Source organism: Lissotriton helveticus, chromosome 5_1 (genome assembly GCF_964261635.1).
Source record: "Lissotriton helveticus chromosome 5_1, aLisHel1.1, whole genome shotgun sequence".
In the NCBI taxonomy this organism is placed as follows: Eukaryota; Metazoa; Chordata; class Amphibia; order Caudata; family Salamandridae; genus Lissotriton; species Lissotriton helveticus.
Genome location: NC_136065.1, coordinates 1,948,444,177 through 1,948,462,439, shown reverse-complemented (window position 1 = coordinate 1,948,462,439; position 18,263 = coordinate 1,948,444,177). Strand labels below are relative to the sequence as shown.

The window sequence follows — 18,263 nt, the reverse complement described above, 5'->3', positions numbered from 1 at the left end:
CATAGTCCAGCCTGGATGTTATCAGGGCATGGACTAGGGTCTGGCGTACCGACATAGGCATGAGGTCCAGTGTTTTCCTAAGGACCCGTAGTGTACCAAAACAAGTGCCTGCCACTTGTTTGGTCTGGTGGTCGAAGGATAAGTTTTTATCCAGCCAAACTCCTAGGTTTTTCACTAGATTGCTGGGTGTGGGCAATCCACCCAGCTTGTCCGGCCACCATGCTGAGGTCCATACTGATGGAGATTTACCTACGATTAATACCTCTGTCTTATTTCCATTAAGACGGAGGCAGTTGTCCGCCATCCACTTGGCCAGCTCCTGCAAGCACCTCGCGAAATTTGCCGCACAAAGCTCCTCTGGTTGCGTCAGCGTCACAATCAGTTGCGTGTCGTCTGCGTACGACACTGTCTCAACCCCACATTTATCTGTGATCACTCTAACAGGGGCCATATACAAATTAAATAAAGTGGGGCTGAGACTGGAGCCTTGTGGGACTCCCTGCTTGAGTTTTATTTCTTTGGACCTGAACTGTCCCTGTGCGACCTGGAAACTGCGGCCTGTAAGAAATGATTCCAACCACATCCATGCTTTGCCTCTCACTCCTCACTTTTAAAGACACTGCAGCAGTGTGTGATGCGCTACAGTGTCAAAAGCGGCACTGAGATCCAAGAGGAACATTGCTGCAAGGGTGTGGCGGGCAGCCCATGCATGGATGATTGAGGCTTGGTCCCTTCATTTAAGTGGTTGTTTGCCATTGCTTGACCCGGTTTAGGGTAGGGTCTGAATCTTCCACTATTGGAGCTTTATGTGCCTAGTCCTCGCTCCGGGAGCAGTGTGGTCCCTTGATCTCTGAGGAGCACAAGCCAGTGGTGCTGGGCTAGTTGTGGCTGCAAGCGAATTGCTGCCCTTCTTTGATATCGGCTCCTCGCGCGGGTATACGCCCGAGCCGTGCTAGCTGGTGCCCTGTGGTGTGCCGCCTCTGCCTTTCTCTCGCCTATTGTGTGCCAGGGGACTCACTGTGCCTGTAAACCCATTTGCAGCCACTGGGAGAGTGGTGGCACACTCTGCCTTCCAGATCTGAGGAGTAGTACCACTGGTTGAGATAGTGAGCGATTCATGCTACTTCTCCGGCAATAATGTGCATGGTTGACAAGACCCAGTCAAAGCTGCAATTTGAACCGAGCAAGTCCCGATCTAGAGATACAGAAGGCGCCCCTTCCACGGATGACCATGAAGATTGTCTGAGGAAGCTATGAGAGACCTGAAGCAGCAAAAAAGCCTGCAGAAAAGTCTCTCTACCATTGACAGCAAGATTGACACCCTTGCAAATCGTATGGACAGAATGACTGGACGCTGAGATAAGCATGGCAAGCGCATCGACATGACTGAACGATGAGTCACTGAAGTAGAGGAGGCGCAGACGGAGGTCAGTGACTCGCAGAAACAATTTGCCTTGCAAGAAAAGGCTGATGACTTGGAGGCGAGGTCTAGGAGGAGTAACCTACGCATCCCGGGAATGCCATAGACGACCTCCACTGGCAATATGGAGTTATTAGTTGAAAAACTGCTGGTCACACTCCTGGGTCGCAAAATATTCTCCGAAATGTTCATTGTGGAGTGGGCGCACAGGACTCTGGGCCCCCGACCTCGACCGGGGGCACCGCCTTGGCCAGTTATTGCCAAGCTCCTCAATTACAGGGATAGAGACGCTGCCCTGACACAAGCTAGAGCTATTGGTGTACTCCACTATGAGGGTTCCTCGATCTCCCTCTTTCCAGACTTTACAGCAAAAGTTCAAGAAGCTAGACGCCAATTCATTCCTTTGAAACGGTGGTTGCAAGACCAAAATATAGACTACGCTATGCTATACCCAGTCAGGCTAAAATGGCCACTCCAAGATCTTTCTCGATCTGAAATCTCTTCAGAAAGTACTGAAAGATTTGCCTAAGACCTCTGCAAGCAGTCGGGGCTCAATGGGACCGGAGGGGGCGGCTGGCGGGGCTCAGGTGGCGAGGAGTAATGCAGCCCCGGCTGCACCCTGCTGGTGCACGCCTTATCGCTTGGACTGGTCCTCTCTTGTCCAGTTGTACTTCTTTCCTCCTTTGCTCCCCTCGGCCTGAATCCCGGGTCTGGGTGATGGTTACTGTTCTATATAATTTATGGCCCCGGCATACTGCAAGTATTGTTTAGTATTTCTATATTGCTAAGTTGCACTGGGCCCTGCATTCATGGTTGATTTTCCGGCTGTTTAATGGCCGCTTTGTGTGTTGGGCGGGGTGGGGGGCTGGGCGTCTGTTCAGGACGGAAGCATCTGAATAGTGTTTAATGGTTGCACTGTGGTTTACAATTTGCACTTTTTCACTTTGTTCTTTAAAGTGCTGAGGGTAACATCCGCCCGGTGTGTTACTCACTGTCTACATTTTGCAGGAAATGGGTTTTGGTAGGGTGGGGGAGGGCTGGAGGGTTTTGTCAATGCTCAGTTGGGGATTGCATGGCGTGGGAGGGGGTGGGGCTTGATACGCTATGTTTGTTTTTGGGTTGTTTTGTTCTGGATGCAGTATATGCATGGTACTTTCAAAGTGCAACACAAGTGTTTCTGCTTACAAGGGTGATCCGACTGTCTCTCTCTCCTTAACTGTGGCGGGAGGGCTTATGCTGTTACAATTATACATGTGGTCCTAAGGTGATGGTTTGAAACTATTAACTTGGAATGTTAGGGGCCTCAATGACTTTCGGAAAACCAGGAGGGTGATTGCCTACCTCAACCTGCCTATTGACTCGCAGATGCTCACCCATAGGAGTCTCCATGGCGTCTTCCACGCTGCTGGTTTTCCTATCCACGCCTGTGGGGTGCTGACATGGGTCAACAGTAAGGGTGACATATCTCTGGAAGCCCTGGAAACGAACAGGGAGGGGTGGTTCGTTATTTCTAAGATTAAGGGGAGGTGGATGGAGTTCATAACTATCAATGTGTATGGCCCGAACTTTGAAAATCCGCAATTCTACAGGGACGTGCTGACACACTTACAATGCTGGGCATTCCTTCCACTGATTTGGGGAAGGGATCTTAATTGTGTCCTCAATCCGGTGCTGGATCGCTCCGGGGGCCAAGTGTGGAGGCAGTCAGGTGCGCCCAGTGCCGTCGAATACGCTCTGACGGAACTTAATATGATTGATGTCTGGCACTCAAGAAACAGAGGGCCTGGGGGATTCACACATCACTCTGCCCCTCATAACCTGTATACCAGGATGGATTACTGGTTTGTCTCCACTCTCCTTTCCGCAGTTATTCATAGCTGCAAACTTTGCCTGCGCTCATATTCCTATCATTCCCTGTCCAGTTATGGCTGGAGACACCGTCTAAGCGACCAGCACCCTTTACGTGGAGGTTCCCGCCTTACGCCCTCAGGGTGGAATTAGCAGAATCTATTGAGAGTTTTTTTGACACTAATATTGGCTCTGTTCCGCTGTTCTCCACCACATGGGAAGCTTTCAAAGTGTATATAAGGGGGATAGCCATGTCCAAACACTCAGGAGTGCTCCGGTCTATCAGGAATCAACTGAAAAACCTGCAACAGAAACATGCAACCCTCGATCGTGAGGTCCAAGAGGGAGGCACTGAACGGGCGACAGCGGAACTATGGGACACATTGGCAGAGTATCACGAAAAGGCGGACAGGGAGGTCAAGTTTCTTAGCAAATACGCTATTGCCAAAAAGTATGGCGAGGGGGAGCGCCCGGGTGCCATGCTTGCAGCCATCCTGAAGGTAAAGCGGGAGACAACTGGAGTCACAGAACTCCGTTCAGACACTGGCGAGCTCCTGCAGGATCCAGAAGCCATCACTAACAGGTTTAGGGATTATTATTCCAACTTATATCAGTCCCGACTACAGAGAGGAGGGGACGGTGTGGTAGAGTACCTGGAATACATCAAGCTTCCTTGGCTGGAAGACGGGCACAGGGAATACTTAATGAGACCCTTTGAGGCCTGGGAAATCCATCAGGCGCTTAAATCTATGAGAGCAGGGAGCGCTCCCGGGCAAGATGGCCTCACTATAGCATTTTACAAGGAGTTTAGGGATCTCTTGGTCCCTCACTTGATATCACTTTTTGAAGAGATGTGAGAGAGTTGGATGCCGTCATCGATGCGGGAGGCCATGCTGGTCACCATTCCAAAACCGGGAAAACCACTTGATGAGTGCTCATCGTATAGGCCGCTATCGTTGTTGAACGTGGACACAAAACATTTTGCTAAAGTGTTGGCCAATCGATTGGCCCCATTAGTTCCAACCCTGGTCAGCCCTGAACAGGCTGCTTTTTGCCTGGTCGCACACTCACGCTCAATCAGCGTACAGTCTTTGGGGCAATTCAGCATATTAAACCTGAAGTTCAAGCAGCTGCAGTATTCTTAGATGCTGAGAAGGCTTTTGACTCGGTTGAGTGGGATTTTATGATGCTAGTCCTGAGGCGAATGTGTGTGGGAAACCCGCCTTTTCTCTAACTTAGTGGCTGACTTGTATAATTCTCCCACCACCAGGGTCAGGATGGGTAATGTAGTTACAACCCCCTTCAAAATATCTAGGGGCACTCGACAAGCGTGCCCATTGTCGCCGCTCCTTTATGCAATAGAGGCTGAGCCCTTGGCATGCGCACAAGAGTACCATAGTCACTGCAGAGTTCATTTCCCTGGGTACAATCTAATCATCTCCGCCTATGCGGATGACACCCTGCTATACATTAGGGACCCCGAGTCTAACCTCTCCCCAGTTTTGAGGGAGGTGGTGCGCTATGGCATATTTTCTGGTCTCCATATTAACTGGGCGAAGACCGTCATTTTCCCGGCTCACGCCTGCTTTGGATCCCATCAAGTTGGATTTTCCGTTGCAGTGGACTACCGACTTGGTGCATTACCTGGGTAAACCGGTTCACACCAACTCTGAAGTGGTGTTTAATGACAATTATGGTAAAGCTGTGGCCAGATTGGAGGATGATATCTGCCGGTGGATACACTTGCCTTTATCTCTCATGAGCCGAGTTTCTCTGATGAAAATGGTGGTCCTTCCTCAGTCCTTTCTCAGTTTTTATTCTTGTTCTGCAACATACCGATGATACTCCCTCCCCCTTTTTTAAGCGACTTAAATCACTCCTGATTTAGCTTGCGTGAGCTGGTAAGCAACCGCGGGTCCGACGGGAGATTTTAACGCTACCTTACTCTATGGGAGGGCTGGGTGCCCCAGATTTGGAACTTTACTACTATGCAGCTCAATTTATGCATGTTTTTTACTGGTTACATCAGCGAATCCCTCCGCCTCATTTGCACATAGAGAAGGTTGCGGCTGCGCCCTCTTCCTTGTCTTCGCTTCTGTTCAGTGACCCTCGCAGGCGCTCGGGTGAGCTGGATTCTATCAATACCACTGTACATGCATGGTCGAACATCTTGAAGAAGCAAGCAGCAACTATAATATATTAATCTTCAATTCCTATTGAGTTGTGCTTGGCTGCCGATCCTCCTTGAACCAGGGGCGCAACGCGCCCTTACAGCCCTAGACATTACGCGTATTGGCGACTTATTTATCAACAGCGTTGGGCGGGATTGGGACGACATTGCCTCGGATGGGCAGGAGGTTGCCCCTCTGACTATATTTCACTATCACAGGGTGAGGCATGCTCTTCGCAGCACTCTGGGTGATGAATTGTCTGAGCCCCCAGAAGTGATGCCTTTTACTCTTATGTTAAAAGCAGATTCTCCCTGCAAAGTGGTATCAAACATTTATTCTCTAACAGAGGACTAGCGGAGGCACCACTTCACTAAGGCCAGACACGAATGGAAGACTGATTTCGACAGAATGCTAGATGATGTCATGTGGCACAACTGCGGCGAGGCCATGCAGCGTATTTTCCTGAACGGCTGGCACCGCCTCATACATTTTTACATTTATCAACACACCGCTCTGACTTCACAAATATGGCCTTCGAGACTCTGTGAGGTGTGAGAGATGTGGTCTTTGTCCCTGCAGTGTGCTTACACATGGCTTGACTGCTTACACATGGCTTGACTGTGCCCAGAGGTAGCCAATTATTGGTTAATCATCTTGCAGAAACTTGGCGAGATTGCGGGTGAGACCCTAGACCCGGACCCGTTGCTGGCTTTGCTTGGCTATTCTAAACCACTCCAAAAAAATATTAGGCGCTTAGTGGACATGGGGCTACTCTTGGCCAAGCGGGTAGTGGCGATGCATTGGGCCAGAGCCCCCCCTCCCATTGTGCAATGGTTCCTCGATATGTTATATTGCAATACGCGAACCGAACTGTACAGTGAACTGCTCCCTCCCCTGAACCGCCCTAAGAATTTTTGGAGTCTATATCAAGAATATTTGGCTAATAAGACATAATTGGTTTTCGTGAGGCTCTCTTCACCCTCTCCCTGAGTGCGCCTAGTGGGTTGGTTGCGGCGCTGAGCTGCTGATTATCCTTGTGGGCATAGTTCTTGCGTCATGGCCTGGGATAATACATCAAATGGCAGTCATGGTGGTACCTATGGTGGGCCTGCCCACTCTCCTTGTTTCGCTGAAAAGTGTTCAATGTAATTCATGATGATGGTGATTGTCTCCCAGTATTTGTCATCACTCTTTACTGTTAAGCCCTTCAATACTGTACACTCTGTACGGAAGATCTTTTGATCATGTATGTATGTTTGCTGCAACTGTTTTTTCCTTTATTCAAAATCGATATTCTTTGTATTGTTTTATTCATTTGCAAAATGTAATAAAGAAATAGAAAAAGAAATTAAAAATCAGGAATTTCAGTGAGGATGGATGGGTGGTACATGGAAATATGCATTTTAAAGATCAAGATTCATTAAGTAATTGTCTGGAGGTACTAAAGGAATCACAGTCTGAAGATAAAACATTTTGAATAGTGCTTACAGTGTAATACCTATAGATTTCCACCAGTCTCTGGTCTCTTGAAGTTTTCAAGAAATTCTATTATGTCTCTCTTTTTGCATAACTTTTTAATTTTCTGTAACAGAGTTTCTCTTTTGCTGGGTTGTGAAAGAAGAGGAATGCTTTGAAACCACAAATGTGCAAGGGAGCATCTGAATTCCAGCTGATATCCATCTGATGCAATCTGCACTGCCCAATGATCTGTTATATTGCTCCTCCCGTGATTGACAAAACACATCAATCTACGATTTACTGGAATTTATTTTTTATTTTATTTTAAGAGTTTTATATAGAGCTAGCCAGACCCGAAGGTACCAGAGCGCTTTACAGCATGAACGACTTGTAGGATACATTAAGCATTTTAGTATATACAATGACTCATGACGCATCGCATAATATCGTCGTAGAGTGCAGAATGTCACTCGTAAGGTAAGTTATCACGGTAGAATGTACAGACAACATATGACACCTCGCGTAAGGTCGTCGTAAAAAGCACAGTGACTCACGATGGGATTCGACCGGGGAGGGAGGGGAAGGGAGGTAGTCATGCGGAGAATGAGGTAGAGGTCATTTATGACAAAGTGTCTGAGTACTACTTTGGCTTGTCTTCGGCGGCTAGTTTGTAGCTATCTGTTTGGGAGAGATCGTTGAGGAGGAGGTCTTTGAGCTGCCTTTTGAATTTTAGGTAGGAGGGGTTACTCCTGATATGGACTGGTAAGGAGTTCCATATTTTCGGCGCACTTCCTGCGAAGGATTGAGAGGCGTTTTTTTGTTTGCGAGTTTTCGGGGGAATAAGGAGTAGAGTGTTTGTACTCCTTAGGCTTCTAATCTGACCGGCCTTCTGGAGTTTAGCAGCCAGGTAGGCTGGTTTCCCTGTGTGCAGCGCTTTGTGCGTGAGGCAGGCGTTCTGAAGTTGGCACGCATTTCGACCGGAAGCCATTTTAGCTCTCTGCGTGCATGCGAGATGTGAACATATGTTTTTTACTCCGGTGACCATTCTGGCGGCTGCATTCAGAGTTGATCTGAGGGGAGCAAGATGTCTTTTTGCTGCTCCTGTGAGGGTTGCCATCCTGTAGTCCAGTCTGGACAGTACCAGGGATTGAGTAGCTTGTTTGAGGTCGCTCGGCGGGATGAAGGGTTTTATTTTGCTGAGTAGTTTGAGGTTGAGGAAGGCGCTCTTTGCGGTGTTCTTGATGTGTTTGCTCATGTCTAGTTAGGGGTCCTGAGTGATTCCCAGCAATTTTACAGAATCGGCTAGGGTGGGGTTGTAGTTGAGAGCATCAATGGCTTTTATCCATTCTGTGATTTGGGGGTTCTCCTCTTTGTTGGAGATGAGGAGGATTTCCGTCTTGTCTTGATTTATTTTTAAGTGGTTGCGTGATAGCCAGTGCTGGGCTTCTCGTAGAGTGACGTTCAGTCTCTGAATATCTTCGAAGGAGGAGGTATCCAGATAGATTCGGGTATCGTCTGCATAGAGGTGGAAGGGAATATTGTTTTTTTTAGTATGGTGGTAAGGCGTTCCATATAGATGTTGAAAAGTTGTGGGGAGAGTACTGACCCTTGGGGGACACCCCTGCTCACGGGGAGTAGGTCCAATGAGAAGTTCTTGATTTTTATACTTTGGGTAAGGTTCTGTAGGAAAGAGGTGAACCACTGTAAGACCACCTCTTCTGCACCAGCCCTTTCTTGAAGTGCTTTGATGAGTAGTCTGTGGTCAACCGTGTCGAAGGCTGACGATACATCCTGGAGTATGAGTAGGCAGCATTGGCCTGTATCAAGAGATTTGTGAATATCGTCTACTACATTTAGGATCGCTGTCTCTGTACTGCAACCTTTTCTATAACCCGATTGATGAGGGTCAAGAAGGTTGGTGCCGTCTAGGTGTTGAGTGAGTTGGAGGAAAACACATCTTTCTAGGATTTTCGCTAGGAAAGGGAAGTTAGAGGCGGGTCTGAAGTTATATAGATCATTTGTGTCAGAGGCAGTTTTTTAAAGTAGAGGTGTGATTTGGCCGGTTTTGAGACAGTCAGGCATGACTCCAGTACTCAAGGAGCTGTTTATAATCTTGGTCCAGTGCGGGGCTAGGGAGAGTTAGAGCTTTTTGGCTAGTTGGGCAGGTATAGGCTCCACAACGTGTGCTCAGGGTTTGGTGTTGGAGATCATTTTGATGACCTCTACTTCGGAGATGGGGTGGAAAGATTTCCATAAGTTAGGTGGGTGCTTGGGTGTGATATCTTCTGACTCAGTGGGCGTTTTACTGTCCTGGGGACTGCTTTGTACGTCCAAGGAGACTTCTCTCTTGGAGATTTTGTCATTGAAGAAATTGGCAAAGTTGTCACACAAGTCTTTGAAAGACACAAATTTTGTCAAAGGGGGCTTGGAGGTTTGTTGCCTGATGAGACTGAATAGTTATTTAGGTCTGTTCTTTGCGTTGTCAAGGGCATTGCAAAAGAAGGAGGTTTTTTCATTTTGTATGTGTTTTTTGTATCTCCCTCTTACTGCTTTGAGACTAGCTCGTATGATTGTGGATGGGTTATTTTGCCACAGTCTTTCTGCCGCTCTTAGTTCTCTTCTTTCTGAGTTTAAATCTGTATTGAACAATGATCTAGAAGGTATGTTCCTAGATCTTTTTAGTTTATGGGGGGGCTACTTGGTCCTTAATGAAGTTTATAGTGGTGTTGTAATGTGAGGTGAGTTTTGTTGCTGAGAGCTCACCTGTGTTGCTGTGGAGAAGGGAGCTTACCCTTTCTTCCAGGGCTGCAAGGGGAATTTGACTTAGATTTCTGACCCAGCGTGGAGGGTCCTGCTTACGGAGTTGGTCTTGGATCTTTTGGTTCAAGTGGAACAGAATGATATAGTGATCCGACCAGCCCACAGGCAAGGTGTGGTTGAGCCTAAGTTGTGGGTTTTGTCTATGCAGTGTTGGGTGAGATTGTGGTTGCTTAGGAGATTGTTTAGGGTTTTGATTAGAGCGTTGTTTTACTCGTTCCAGTGTAAATTGAGGTGGCCTAGAATTATATTGTTTGAGTCATAGAGTGAGCATTGAGTTAACAGGTCGAAGAGGTGTTCTCCGAAAGAGGAGGCGTTTCTTGGCGGATGGTAGAGGAGATGACATAGTAGTGTTCTGTTGTCACTCATCTTAATGGTTGTAATAAAACATTCGAAAGTGTTATATTTGAGGGCATCGGTTTCCATCATTGAGAAGTTGTTGTTATGTATAATTGCTAAACCTCCTCCTCTCTGGTTTTTTCTGTCTGTGTGTATGATAGCGAAGCCCGGGGGGAACCAGCATGCCAATAATTGGGGGAGAGAACTTGTTTAGCCAAGTTTCGGTGATGAACGTGATGTCTATGTCATGTGTAAGGATCGTCTCTGCCAGTTCTGTTGCATGTTTGGAGACCGACCTGCAGTTAATGAGCATGCAGTTGGTATTGGATCCCTCGTTTTTGAGTTTCTTCATTAAGGGGGCCCTGGGGATATTATTGAGGAGGGCTGGGGGCTTTGAGGGTCTGGTGGGAGGGCAGTCTCTTCCCATACCAGTGATCACCTGGATCTTGGAGCTAGAGGCAACAGTAGTGAATGTGTCAAATGAGGAGGCAAGATCCATCGCTTCCTTTGTGGACATGGTGGCTCTTGTTCTCTTGGGTCTCTGAGCCTGGTTTGGGAGGGGGATTGTGTTCCATCTGAGCCGTTGGGTGTTGTGAGGCCTTGAGTGATTAGTGTTGGTGAAGGGGGGTGTCGGATGTGGGTGCTGGTAGGGATTTTTGGGTGTGGTGAGGTCCCGTAATATTTCGGTGAGGCCCAGTATTTACAGTTTCTAGCTGGTTTTTCAGCAGGGCCACTAGCTGGTTCATCTTTATGGAGGAAAGTGTAGGGGCGTTCCTGGAGGGCGTTGCGGCTCTTTTTCTTCTGGGTCTCAGTGGCTGAGTCGTGGTGGGGGTCGTGGTTGAGCTAGGCCGTTGGATCTTGGACGGCCTTGCGTGAGTGGTTCCAGTAAATGTGGGTGTCAGGTATGGGTGTGGGCTGGGCTCTCGGAGTTGGCTTTTGGTGTTGCCCCTGTTATCACTATCGGTAGTCCTGGGTATTGGGGGTTGGCAATCTCAGCGTGATTCCCGCTGTCATCTCGTGCGTGTCGGTGGAGGGAGAGAAATAGGAGTCATTGGTCTCGGCTTATGATCGCAGGTTGTTTGTTGGGAGTGATGGATTAAGGAAGGAAGGGGTGGGTGTTGGTCGTTCGGGGGTGGAAGAACCTCATCTGTGTCGGGGCTCTGATTAAATTTGGAGGGTGTGAGAGAATTGAGTGCTCTCGGGGAGGGGTAGACGGAGTGGAGGATGGTGTCCGGAGGGGGAAGGTTGGCTTGCATGGCCAAGTTCTTGTGGTTTCTTTGTGTGATCTCTTGGAGGGGCGGTCTATCAGGGGATAAGAAAATGGACAAGCGGGAGCTGTATGAATGCGGTTGGGTGTTGCGGAGGGAGTCGAAAGCTTCTAGGTTTTCATTATTGGCTTGGAATGTCTTCAGACCCTAAGAGTGACGTCTTTGGTTGCTGAGAGGGATTTGTGACTGAGGGGAGGTAATCTCTAAAGACAGCTCCTACATCTTGAGCCCTCCTGCTAAACGGCGTTTAGTCTGTTGGCCATGTTACTGGGGCTGGTCTTTATAATAGATGAAGGATTTGGGTTAAGGGCATGAAATGACTAGCAATTTCTCATCTTCTGGAGACCTTTTCTGCAACTTATTGAGTTCCGGGACAAACTGTTTTACCCCTTAAATCATAGATGAGAGATGAGTGATCTTTTAGTGGCATCAGTCTTCCATGGCCATCGGCGATTTCTCCCGCTGAGGTTGCTGTTGCACATAAGGAATATTTGACACTAATATTTTTTAATATAAACTACATTGGTTTCACAATTGGAGTAAAACAATTTCTTCTGCACTTCTTTTTTATCAATTGTCTCTCAAACTTTCTCCAACGCCTTTATTCCCCATCCAAGTAGGGCATACGGGCCAGCAATGTATCCATTTCTTTTTTCCAATTGACTCTCAAAATGTCTCCAACATCTTTATTTCCCATCCACGCAGTGTGAAGCACATGTGATATGTCTTTTTCCTCTCAACAAAATAAATGGTACCTGACCAGGAGTGGAATGAGGCATTAAATTATACATTTCCCCTCTTTTGGACAGAGCATCCTTCCAATTTCTCCCACTAGATAAGCAATTTAAATAGCTTATTTAAGCATATGGTATAGCCTTTCTGCCATGCCATTAATTTCTGTATAATAATCAGCATCTTTCTTATGTAAAATCCCTTTGTCAGCTAATAGTTTCTTCATTTAATTTAACACTAACTGAACACAATTACCAGTCAACAAAATGCAAAGAAGTTCATCTCTGAAGAAAACTTCATCAAGATGCTCTTACACTGTTCTATTTTATTAACCCATCACATTCTGTGGCTAAGATTCTATTAACCAGATTTATAATATCTTACCTAGATATTACAACCTTTTACTCAAAAGCCTCGGGAATCCGGATTTCTCAATATCCTTTCACTCCCTTATCATAATGTATTTTACTAATGATGTAAAGGCAGGGCATCACCAGGGGACATACCATAGGAACACAAAAATACCTCTGTGCTGTAGAAGGACCTTCCATAGGGAAAATCACGCTTTTCCCTAATATGCGGCATTACCTCTGACCAGTGTAAACCTTGGATTAGTTGCCCTGTATCAGGTTCAGGCTCTCACTCAACATCATCAGATAGTTGCATTCTTGATTTCTTAGTTGCATTTTGCAGGACTGTAGCAAATGCCTTGTCTTTAACTGCCTGCAATGCTCAGGAGAAAGGGATAGTAAGTCCTGTCCATCTTTAGGTGAGTCAGAAGGATGTCCAGTGCGCCTTCTTTTGGAAGCACATTTCTTACTCTCCATGACTACATTTAAACAAAATGCAACACAAATAGCCCGCTTAGGTTGAATTATAAATAGGAACAGGTAACATCCCATTAACAACCACATTTCAACACCTATGAAAGCAGCTCCTGATCCACTACAGAACGTCCTCATATATGGTTTAACCAGCAAGTTATCATGGCACACTCTTCACTTCTGGCTCAGCGTGAGACCTGAAGGTATATACAAGCTTAGGAAGCTCAGAAAGTGAGAGTGCTGTCCAAGCATGGTGTTCCCTGGTTCACAGCCCCTGCGACTGTAAGAGCCTGCAGATACACAGCAGTCTAGGCAGGCTTGCAGCAGACCGGAAGAGTGGTAACAAAATGGCTGGCTAATACGAAGCTATTGTTTACATAACTTGAGAACATGCATCTGTTTCAAAGGGATACATCTCGCCAGTTGAATATGGAGTCAGGAAAAAACAGGAAGGGAGACTATGTATTATATAGTAAGGACAATGACAAGCAAGATGGGACGTGACATTAATGTAGAAGCACCAGGGTTCTAACTAGCTGCACTCAAGTAGTGAAAGACTGTACAATCCAGGAGCGACATATTCACCTATGGCGTCCACCACCGACCACATGGTCACCAGATAGCTCTCTCAACAGGAGTGGAGACTGAGGGATGTAACAACCTGTACACAGATATGCACATATCCTTATCAAGTAACGTGCCTAGATTTTGGAAATCTATTCCTGTTCATATCAGAAATGCTCTCACTTTTCCTATTGAATATTCTTGTTAAGAAACATTTTCACATTTCTGGCTTTTCTTTCTCTGCCTTATGTAAAAATTATAAACACTATGGCTATTATATTAACTTTCTGATGGTTTTTCCTGTACCTTCTCATTCATTTCAGTTCTACTTTATACAGTGTTGATTGTTCCTCCCATCTTTGATTGTATCCCCTTTCACCTTTAAATTTTCTTTCTTGACATCGCTCTAGGTTTTACTTTCATGGCATAATATATTTCAATGTTAGCAGTGCATGGTATTGTTTTGTCTACACCTTATCCTTCCATCTTTGCCAATGCCTTGACCTTGCATCCGAAACATAGCCCGGTAAGCTAAAGTGCTGGTATTGCAAACTGGAGATTGAACATGCATCTCTAAAGTACAGATTGAATGTTTTCATGCAGACCTGGTAATGTCACAATCGAAAATCCAGATTAGAACAGTGCCCCTTGAACTTAACATGTAAAGAGCCATTGCTGTCTATTGAATTGCTACAATCTACCTACAGGGAGAGGTGTGGCGCCGCGGCCAGGGCGACTGACGCTGGAATCTGGGGATCCCCGGCTCCGGCGGCAGGTTAGCCCAGCACCATGTGACTCTGGGCAATAGCTCGCTTAATCTTCCCGACGGCCCCCAGCGCCTAGAGACCCTTACGGGTGATTGTGCGCTTTACAAATGTGGACTTTAATCTTAAATGTAACACTATTGTATTTTTTACATAGTTGTCAAGCAGCCCTATGCTATGTCTGCCACCTTCAGTGTGTTCTGAATTTAAAGACATCAGTACTTTGCAACTTGGGAATTACAGATTCACTTTTACCATCATAACTAAGGTTATGTGAAATCACTGTTATGTTAAATTTCTTGAACATTATTGAGAGTTTCATGGAATGCATTGCAAATTGAAGGCACGGCTATACCTCGCATTCAAAAGTCTTGGACGATACTGGCAGAAATGTATGAGGAGAACAGTTCTTGCTTCTGAGAGTTCTCTGTTCTTGCAACATTTTTGGGTTGTTACTTGTTTATTTGTATTTGTATTTGTCACTGAGAAAAGGGATAATTTTTGTTGTCAGCAATTTTAACTGCAGCACTTCAGCATTGTAGTGTGTTCCAATGAAATGAACTAAGGGCTGTAGTTACTTTAAAAAGCAGCACTGTATTTTTTATATCATTTTATTTGGAAAAGTTAAGACTAAAATACCTGTAACAATCATCAACTCACCTTACATTGTTAGACATTCACAATGGTGACACTAAATAAATGTAATGCTAGGGGCTAACCCTTTAAGTAAACCCTTAACTCTATTTCTGAAACCCATAACCCTATGTCTTTATCTTTAACCACAATCTCAAACTTATGACCCCCCTATACCACATACCCTTAATCTTGTACCCCAACCTGTTAACCCTAAAACCATACCCATATATCAAATTCCTTTAAAACTACAACGCAACCTTGAAGTAGCTTTTTTGGAAAATTTGAAAATGTGCGTTATCTGGTGAAAATGACTTTTGAAAATTGATGGGTTTTAATTAGGCATAGTGTCGTAATTGATGAATTAATGATGTTGCACTTGACATTTTGTTTGTTAAAAAATGATTAATACTGTGAAGTCGTTATGCCACATTTTTGTGTGGGACACAATTTATTTTAATATGGAAGCAGTGTATGCTCTGCTGCTCATCTTGTTCCTGCTCATTTCTTCTCCCAATCAGTGTCCTGCTGCAAATGATCTCTCTTCTCGTTTCTGCAGAGGACCATGTTAATTACATCAATGATTCAAAGTTGAACAACTGTGTTAGGAAGTGTGTATTGTGAATGAGGCTTTTATTGTGTACATAAAGTATCATAGTTAAGGACTTCCGCTGAAAGTGCCATTGAAGGTGTGCTAATTCTATGAGCCAATGTTTAAGAAATGTTTCATTTTGCACTGAACATCTCCGGCATGCGGTTGCTGAGGGGGTAGGTGGAAGATTTCTTTTTACCATATGAAATGGGTTAGTACTAAAGATTAAAAATATTACAATGCCGTTTCTGGTTTGCCAATGCGACCCTAACCATGCTCATACCATGATAAATTTGCAGAATCTGTTATAAGATGTGTATATAAAACCTCTTGGGCTTTAGAATCGCAGAGGTAATTTTTTAGCTGTCTCTAGAGTTGCTTCTGCTCTGGAGATTTCTCATATTTCCTGAGATTATGTTCATGTGACTTAGACTTTTCTAAATGAGATGCTGTCAGTACTCACAGGTCAATCTTGGTTTCAAGTTTGATTTTATTAGCTTAGTTACTTAAAACCTTTACTAAAAAATGTATTATAAAAGTTTACATTATAAATTACAATTTTTAGAAAGGTAAAAAGAGAGAATTGGTAAAATACCGTTAAATTAGTTCAAATCACTTAAGTTGGATGATCTGTCATGTTTGAAATGCAAGATTTAACAATTAGTACAACAGCTTAGCAGCATTTAACCTTTTTACATTTAAGCCGTAAAATTGCATTGTCCAATTTAGTGCTGAGGCATGCCTATAGCTGTTGTGGCATTTTCTTCTCTACTAGCCTCAGAAACGTTACCAAACGGCAGTTCAGCTGTGTGTCCTCGGGTGCCAAACACACCAGCACCGCTTGCCTCTGTGTACGGATGCCTCTGTAATTAAAATGTGGTCTTAAAAGCTGTTTCCGTTCTTGTGTCATTTCTTTACAGATGCAAAGCAGGTGCAGCATGTCTTCCTGCGCTTTACCGGTCAATCTTGGGGCTTTGCCTAGACTTGTCTAATTGGCGTTACATTTTATGACTCTGTTTTACTGTATTTGGGCCTTCATGGCTATTCATAAAAAGAATGATGTACCAAATAAATTAATAATTCTGTAATAAATCCATGTTTGCCTTATTTTCTGGTCTGGAAATTATTCATTAATGTTGCCACATGTATTCTGTTTTAGTTTAGCTGAAATGTATATTTTTATGGGGAGTGTAGTCTCTAACCACAAGATCTATTAATGATTTTGAAGTCAAATTAATTGGGTGAAAATTGAGGTGTTTGAAATATTGGGGTTCAGGTGATTATTGGGCTTTGACTCCCACAGCCACTATACCCTTCCGCTAACCTGCAAACCCATACCCTCTTACCCATAATACCTAGAGCCCAAACCTCTAACCCTCATGTCCTTAATTAATTTAATTTCCATAATCCTATACCCCAAGCCCTGAACCCTAATCCCATGCCCGAAACCTATATCTTTACTCCTATGTCAAAGTATTTATTTTAAGAATGAATAACTGGGAAGTGTTCTTTTTAGAATTTTATTTTCAAAGTTTTAAGACAGGACCATATGTTGTTAGATCAGCTGCCTGCAGGAAGAAAGTATGTGAATTTCTATGCCAGCGAAAACTTGAGAAATTTTGTAAAAGTCACATACCACCAAATATGTAAATTTTGCATGATTTCATGGCTGTAACAAAATGTTTATCTTGGTAATAATTAGAAGTATCAGCGTAAAAAAAAGTGTTTTTGGCTAAAAACTATGACTAGTAGATGCTATATGTGATATTGCGACAATAGGCAGCTAAGAGTAAGTTGTATGAAATCCAAAATGGACATGACAAATGGAGCAAGTTACCCTAATGGTTAAGATGCACTACTGATTCACTTAGCAGACACACATAACAGCAGTTGCTAAATACTGAAAATAATAAAAGTTAATGGTTGTCAAACTATATTTGTAGTGTTCTGTTGCTGACATAAACATTGAACGCACACATGTATAGCCTGAAAAAAAGTCACATTCCAGCTGTCACCGAGGCCTGTGCAGGCATACTGACTCCTTACCAACAGGTGGCACCTTAGGCTGCTGCCTATAATAATGCTTATTTCCATACACGACCATAAATAGGCGACCCAGTGCCGTTCTTACCCGAAGCACCGCGTGCAGAGAGCTCTGCCACCCTGCCGTCAGTTGGTAAATGACGCAGTTGAAGTGACGCAGCGCGAGGAACAAACGTTCTTAAGAGCGCCTTCACGCACGCACAAAATAAGCTAACACGCTGCGCCATGAAAGGCTGACCCACGCATGCGCAGTTTTTTCTGGACCGGTAAGCGAGCACTTTAGCTTGACGAATGTGGAAGGAGCGGCACTCAGCTGGGGCAAAGAGTAGGGACTGGGAGGCACCACTTCTTTTTTATCAGTCCTGCTCGTTCGAGTGACAAGTTCAACCTCAAATTGATGGGATGCTTGTAGCTGTGGTGTACTTCCATTGATATCATTAGACAAACAAACAATCCATGACTGTAATTGTAGGTGAAAAACCTTGGACTGAAAGCAGTGTGCCTACATGGCAAGGAGTGAGGTGACTACCCCAGATAAACAGCACCGTCGCTCCACGGTAGTAAGGGGCGTATTTGCTGCTGAAGGCGATGAAGAGCCCCAAGCATACTAGGCCTTCCCGGCTGCATTCGTGCTTTAGGTAGACGTCATTGTGCCTGGTTGTTTTCCATAACACGTTTTTTGTTACTTATCACCTCGTAGGATCATGAGAGAGATTCATACTTCTGGTGTTCAAGAAAAAGTAAGAGCCTCAAGTTTTGCCAAAATACCTCCTATTTCCTACACCTTTTA

General features: G+C 44.9%; 1 long non-coding RNA gene across 2 annotated transcripts in view; it reads right to left on the bottom strand.

The window, feature by feature from the left end:
• Nucleotides 1-17,606, bottom strand: part of LOC144756085 (uncharacterized) — a 460,097-nt gene extending 442,491 nt beyond the window's left edge. The window contains exon 1 of one of the 2 annotated variants that reach the window (XR_013595066.1): nucleotides 17,562-17,606. This is a non-coding gene — a long non-coding RNA (uncharacterized LOC144756085). Of the gene's footprint in view, nucleotides 1-17,476; nucleotides 17,523-17,561 lie in introns of those variants that run through there. The other variant, XR_013595067.1, reaches the window with a different exon arrangement.
• Nucleotides 17,607-18,263: the final 657 nt, after the last annotated feature.